This window comes from Odontesthes bonariensis, unplaced genomic scaffold, assembly GCF_027942865.1.
Source record: "Odontesthes bonariensis isolate fOdoBon6 unplaced genomic scaffold, fOdoBon6.hap1 scaffold_110, whole genome shotgun sequence".
Lineage (NCBI taxonomy): Eukaryota > Metazoa > Chordata > Actinopteri > Atheriniformes > Atherinopsidae > Odontesthes > Odontesthes bonariensis.
In genome coordinates, this window is record NW_027457369.1 from 40,001 (window position 1) to 47,500 (window position 7,500).

Genomic DNA, 7,500 nt, shown 5'->3' on the forward strand with positions numbered 1-7,500 from the left:
CTAGCCCCAACCCCAGCCGTAACCCTAACCCCGGCCCCAGCCCTGACTCTAGCCCCAGCCCTTACCCTAACCCAACCTAAACCCTGCCTCCAGCCCTAACCCCAGCCCCAACCCTAACCCTAACCCCAACCCCAACCCCAACCCTAACCCTAACCCTAACCCTAGCCCTAGCCCCAGCCCCAACCCTAACCCTAACCCCAGCTCCAACCCTAACCCTAACCCCAGCCCCAGCCCCAACCCTGATCCTGCCGGAGGGGCTGGAGCCCGGTTCTCCTTAACCCTAACCCCAGCCCCAACCCTAACCCTAACCCCAGCCCCAACCCTAACCCTAACCCCAGCTCCAGCCCTAACCCCAGCCCCAGCCCCAAACCGGCCCTAGGGCCTGGAGCCCGGTTCTCCTCAACCCTAACCCCAGCTCTAACCCTAACCCGGCTGGAGGGCATGGAGCCCGGTTCTCCTTAACCCTAACCCCAGCCCCAACCCTAACCCTAACCCCAGCTCTAGCCCTAACCCCAGCCCCAGCCCCAAACCGGCCCTAGGGCCTGGAGCCCGGTTCTCCTTAACCCTAACCCCAGCTCTAACCCTAACCCGGCTGGAGGGCATGGAGCCCGGTTCTCCTTAACCCTAACCCCAGCCCCAGCCCCAAACCTAACCCTAACCCGGCCGGAGGGGCTGGAGCCCGGTTCTCCTTAACCCTAACCCGGGGTCGGCTTGTTTGAGAAAGAAACCCAGGAATCGCCTTCTTTTCCCGAGTTAAGACGAAATACGGATTTTTGTAAAAAAAAGATTTCCTTGGGCCAAACCAAGTTCAGACTCTTTAGTCCTTCATATATAGCCATTCCGAGTAGGTTCCATGCACAAAACCTCTTTAAATGGCCTTTTTTTGACAAAGAAACCCAGGAATCGCCTTCTTTTCCCGAGTTAAGACCAAATACGGATTTTTGTTAAAAAATGATTTCCTTGGGCCAAACCAAGTTCAGACTCCTTAGTCCGTTATGTCTATGTTCATTCTGAGTAGGTTCCATGCACAAACCTCTTTAAATGGCCTTTTTTGAGAGAGAAACCCAGGAATCGCCTTCTTTTCCCGAGTTAAGACGAAATACGGATTTTTGTTAAAAAATGATTTCCTTGGGCCAAACCAAGTTCAGACTCCTTAGTCCGTTATGTATATGTTCATTCTGAGTAGGTTCCATGCTTAAACCTCTTTAAATTGCCTTTTTTGAGAAAGAAACACCGCAAAAGCTTTCCTTTGCGGAGTGATGTCGTTGCGCAGGGCATGAGTGCCTGGATGTTCTGAGAGGGGAGCAGGGATGAATGCCTGACCGAGGAGAGGTGCTGAAACTCGGCCTGGATGTGTGTCTGTGCGCAGGGCATGAGTGCCTGGATGCTGTGAGAGGGGAGCAGGGATGAATGCTGGACCGAGGAGAGGTGCTGAAACTCGGCCTGGATGTGTGTCTGTGCGCAGGGCATGAGTGCCTGGATGCTGTGAGAGGGGAGCAGGGATGAATGCTGGACCGAGGAGAGGTGCTGAAACTCGGCCTGGGTGTGTGACTGTGCGCAGGGCATGAGTGCCTGGATGCTGTGAGAGGGGAGCAGGGATGAATGCCTGACCGAGGAGAGGTGCTGAAACTCGGCCTGGATGTGTCATTGCGCAGGGCATGAGTGCCTGGATGCTATGAGAGTGGAGCAGGGATGAATGCTGGACCGAGGAGAGGTGCTGAAACTCGGCCAGGATGTGTGTCTGTGCGCAGGGCATGAGTGCCTGGATGCTGTGAGAGGGGAGCAGGGATGAATGCTGGACCGAGGAGAGGTGCTGAAACTCGGCCTGGGTGTGTGACTGTGCGCAGGGCATGAGTGCCTGGATGCTGTGAGAGGGGAGCAGGGATGAATGCCTGACCGAGGAGAGGTGCTGAAACTCGGCCTGGATGTGTCATTGCGCAGGGCATGAGTGCCTGGATGCTATGAGAGTGGAGCAGGGATGAATGCTGGACCGAGCAGAGGTGCTGAAACTCGGCCTGGATGTGTGTCTGTGCGCAGGGCATGAGTGCCTGGATGCTATGAGAGTGGAGCAGGGATGAATGCTGGACCGAGGAGAGGTGCTGAAACTCGGCCAGGATGTGTGTCTGTGCGCAGGGCATGAGTGCCTGGATGCTATGAGAGTGGAGCAGGGATGAATGCTGGACCGAGCAGAGGTGCTGAAACTCGGCCTGGATGTGTGTCTGTGCGCAGGGCATGAGTGCCTGGATGCTATGAGAGTGGAGCAGGGATGAATGCTGGACCGAGGAGAGGTGCTGAAACTCGGCCAGGATGTGTGTCTGTGCGCAGGGCATGAGTGCCTGGATGCTATGAGAGTGGAGCAGGGATGAATGCTGGACCGAGGAGAGGTGCTGAAACTCGGCCTGGATCTGTGTCTGTGACTGGACGTTATGAGAGGGGAGCAGGGATGAATTCCTGACCGAGGAGAGGTGCTGAAACTCGGCCTGGATGTGTCATTGCACAGGGCATGAGTGCCTGGATGTTCTGAGAGGGGAGCAGGGATGAATGCTGGACCGAGGAGAGGTGCTGAAACTCGGCCTGGATCTGTGTCTGTGACTGGACGTTATGAGAGGGGAGCAGGGATGAATTCCTGACCGAGGAGAGGTGCTGAAACTCGGCCTGGATGTGTCATTGCACAGGGCATGAGTGCCTGGACGTTATGAGAGGGGAGCAGGGATGATTGCCTGACCGAAGAGAGGTGCTGAAACTCGGCCTGGATGTGTGTCTCTGGGCCGGGCATGAGAGACTGGCTGTTGGGAGAGGACGGCAGCCATGAATACTGGACCGAGGAGAGGTGCTGAAACTCGGCCTGGATGTGTGTCTGTGGGCAGGGCACGAGAGCCTGGATGTTGGGCATGAATCCCAGTTCAAAAAAAGGACCTTTTCTGAAAGAAACACAGGAATCGCCTTCTTTTCCCGAGTTAAGACGAAATACGGATTTTTGTTAAAAAGTGATTTCCTTGGGCCAGAACAAGTTCAGACTCCTTGGTCCTTCATATATACATACATATATATCCATTCTAAGTAAGTTCCATGCATAAACCTGCACAAACCCGGATAAATGGCCTCTTTTGGGATCAAAACACAGGAATCGCCTTCTTTTCCCGAGTTAAGACGAAATACGGATTTTTGTTAAAAAGTGATTTCCTTGGGCCAGAACAAGTTCAGACTCCTTAGTCCTTCATATATACATACATATATATCCATTCTAAGGAAGTTCCATGCATAAACCTGCACAAACCCGGATAAATGGCCTCTTTTGGGATCAAAACACAGGAATCGCCTTCTTTTCCCGAGTTAAGACGAAATACGGATTTTTGTTAAAAAGTGATTTCCTTGGGCCAGAACAAGTTCAGACTCCTTAGTCCTTCATATATACATAGAGATATATCCATTCTAAGTAAGTTCCATGCATAAACCTGCACAAACCCGGATAAATGGCCTCTTTTGAGATCAAAACACAGGAATCGCCTTCTTTTCCCGAGTTAAGACGAAATACGGATTTTTGTTAAAAAGTGATTTCCTTGGGCCAGAACAAGTTCAGACTCCTTAGTCCTTCATATATACATAGAGATATATCCATTCTAAGTAAGTTCCATGCATAAACCTGCACAAACCCGGATAAATGGCCTCTTTTGAGATCAAAACACAGGAATCGCCTTCTTTTCCCGAGTTAAGACCAAATACGGATTTTTGTTAAAAAGTGATTTCCTTGGGCCAGAACAAGTTCAGACTCCTTAGTAGGAACCATGCACACACCTCTTTAAATGACCTTTATCCCGGTTCAGAAAAACGCCAAAGTGTCAAAAAGTACCAGGGGCATGAAGCCCGGTTCAGAAAAACGTCAAAGTGTCAAAAAGTACCAGGGGCATGAAGCCCGGTTCAGAAAAACGTCAAAGTGTCAAAAAGTACCAGGGGCATGAAGCCCGGTTCAGAAAAACGTCAAAGTGTCAAAAAGTACCAGGGGCATGAAGCCCGGTTCAGAAAAACGTCAAAGTGTCAAAAAGTACCAGGGGCATGAAGCCCGGTTCAGAAAAACGTCAAAGTGTCAAAAAGTACCAGGGGCATGAAGCCCGGTTGAGAAATATTTTCTGAGTGCCAAAAAGTACCAGGGGTGAGAATCCCGGTTCAGAAAATTTTCTAAGTGCCACATAGTACCAGAGGTGAAAAAGTTTATAGTACCAGGGGTGATAAAGTTGGAAAAAATTTCTGTCAGAGAACGGGAAAAGGGGACGATGGGCCGAGTCAGCCCAAGGCCCGCCCCTATTCTCCCACACGACGAGGTTATTAGCAGACGACGAAAACACCATCTGCACGATTTCAGAAACCCAGTTTTCGGAAAAATATCTGAGTACCAGACTGGGACGGTGAATTGATAATCCGAAAGATGACACTTTCCACGGCCTGAAATGATGGAGGAAGGGGGCAAAAGCTCCAGCCTGGCTCCTGGAGGAGGGGTCCAAAGGCAAGAACGTGTGTCCGAGGATGGGTGCAGGAGAGCGGATTCAAGGCGCGGCTGACCGCTGGAAGCTCCAGGCCGGTTCCTGGAAGATGGGAGGCCGACTTTGGCAGAGCATGAGTCCGAGGAAGGTGCTGGAGAGCGGATTCAAGGCGCGGCTGACCGCTGGAAGCTCCAGGCTGGTTCTTTGAAGATGTGAGGCCGGCCTGGAGGAGAATGAGTCCGAGGAAGGTGCTGGAGAGCGGATTCAAGGTGCGGCTGACCGCTGGAAGCTCCAGGCTGGTTCTTTGAAGATGTGAGGCCGGCCTGGAGGAGCATGAGTCCGAGGAAGGTGCTTGAGAGCGGATTCAAGGTGCGGCTGACCGCTGGAAGCTCCAGGCTGGTTCTTTGAAGATGTGAGGCCGGCCTGGAGGAGAATGAGTCCGAGATAGGTGCTGGAGAGCGGATTCAAGGTGCGGCTGACCGCTGGAAGCTCCAGGCTGGTTCCTGGAAGATGTGAGGCCGACTTTGGCAGAGCATGAGTCCGAGGAAGGTGCTTGAGAGCGGATTCAAGGTGCGGCTGACCGCTAGAAGCTCCAGGCTGGTTCCTGGAAGATGTGAGGCCGACTTTGGCAGAGCATGAGTCCGAGGAAGGTGCTGGAGAGCGGATTCAAGGTGCGGCTGACCGCTGGAAGCTCCAGGCTGGTTCTTTGAAGATGTGAGGCCGGCCTGGAGGAGAATGAGTCCGAGATAGGTGCTGGAGAGCGGATTCAAGGTGCGGCTGACCGCTGGAAGCTCCAGGCTGGTTCCTGGAAGATGGGAGGCCGACTTTGGCAGAGCATGAGTCCGAGGAAGGTGCTTGAGAGCGGATTCAAGGCGCGGCTGACCGCTAAAGGCTCCAGGCTGGTTCCTGGAAGATGGGAGGCCGGCCTGGAGGAGAATGTGTCCGAGGAAGGTGCTGGAGAGCGGATTCAAGGTGCGGCTGACCGCTGGAAGCTCCAGGCTGGTTCCTGGAAGATGGGAGGCCGACTTTGGCAGAGCATGAGTCCGAGGAAGGTGCTGGAGAGCGGATTCAAGGCGCGGCTGACCGCTAAAGGCTCCAGGCTGGTTCTTTGAAGATGTGAGGCCGGCCTGGAGGAGAGTGTGTCCGAGATAGGTGCTGGAGAGCGGATTCAAGGCGCGGCTGACCGCTGGAAGCTCCAGGCTGGTTCCTGGAAGATGGGAGGCCGACTTTGGCAGAGCATGAGTCCGAGGAAGGTGCTGGAGAGCGGATTCAAGGTGCGGCTGACCGCTGGAAGCTCCAGGCTGGTTCTTTGAAGATGTGAGGCCGGCCTGGAGGAGAATGAGTCCGAGGAAGGTGCTGGAGAGCGGATTCAAGGTGCGGCTGACCGCTGGTAGCTCCAGGCTGGTTCTTTGAAGATGTGAGGCCGGCCTGGAGGAGCATGAGTCCGAGGAAGGTGCTTGAGAGCGGATTCAAGGTGCGGCTGACCGCTGGAAGCTCCAGGCTGGTTCTTTGAAGATGTGAGGCCGGCCTGGAGGAGAATGAGTCCGAGATAGGTGCTGGAGAGCGGATTCAAGGTGCGGCTGACCGCTGGAAGCTCCAGGCTGGTTCCTGGAAGATGTGAGGCCGACTTTGGCAGAGCATGAGTCCGAGGAAGGTGCTTGAGAGCGGATTCAAGGTGCGGCTGACCGCTAGAAGCTCCAGGCTGGTTCCTGGAAGATGTGAGGCCGACTTTGGCAGAGCATGAGTCCGAGGAAGGTGCTGGAGAGCGGATTCAAGGTGCGGCTGACCGCTGGAAGCTCCAGGCTGGTTCTTTGAAGATGTGAGGCCGGCCTGGAGGAGAATGAGTCCGAGATAGGTGCTGGAGAGCGGATTCAAGGTGCGGCTGACCGCTGGAAGCTCCAGGCTGGTTCCTGGAAGATGTGAGGCCGACTTTGGCAGAGCATGAGTCCGAGGAAGGTGCTTGAGAGCGGATTCAAGGTGCGGTTGACCGCTAGAAGCTCCAGGCTGGTTCCTGGAAGATGTGAGGCCGACTTTGGCAGAGCATGAGTCCGAGGAAGGTGCTGGAGAGCGGATTCAAGGTGCGGCTGACCGCTGGAAGCTCCAGGCTGGTTCTTTGAAGATGTGAGGCCGGCCTGGAGGAGAATGAGTCCGAGGAAGGTGCTGGAGAGCGGATTCAAGGTGCGGCTGACCGCTGGAAGCTCCAGGCTGGTTCTTTGAAGATGTGAGGCCGGCCTGGAGGAGCATGAGTCCGAGGAAGGTGCTTGAGAGCGGATTCAAGGTGCGGCTGACCGCTGGAAGCTCCAGGCTGGTTCTTTGAAGATGTGAGGCCGGCCTGGAGGAGAATGAGTCCGAGATAGGTGCTGGAGAGCGGATTCAAGGTGCGGCTGACCGCTGGAAGCTCCAGGCTGGTTCCTGGAAGATGGGAGGCCGACTTTGGCAGAGCTTGAGTCCGAGGAAGGTGCTGGAGAGCGGATTCAAGGTGCGGCTGACCGCTGGAAGCTCCAGGCTGGTTCTTTGAAGATGTGAGGCCGGCCTGGAGGAGAATGAGTCCGAGATAGGTGCTGGAGAGCGGATTCAAGGTGCGGCTGACCGCTGGAAGCTCCAGGCTGGTTCCTGGAAGATGTGAGGCCGACTTTGGCAGAGCATGAGTCCGAGGAAGGTGCTTGAGAGCGGATTCAAGGTGCGGCTGACCGCTAGAAGCTCCAGGCTGGTTCCTGGAAGATGGGAGGCCGACTTTGGCAGAGCATGAGTCCGAGGAAGGTGCTGGAGAGCGGATTCAAGGTGCGGCTGACCGCTAGAAGCTCCAGGCTGGTTCCTGGAAGATGGGAGGCCGACTTTGGCAGAGCTTGAGTCCGAGGAAGGTGCTGGAGAGCGGATTCAAGGTGCGGCTGACCGCTGGAAGCTCCAGGCTGGTTCTTTGAAGATGTGAGGCCGGCCTGGAGGAGAATGAGTCCGAGATAGGTGCTGGAGAGCGGATTCAAGGTGCGGCTGACCGCTGGAAGCTCCAGGCTGGTTCCTGGAA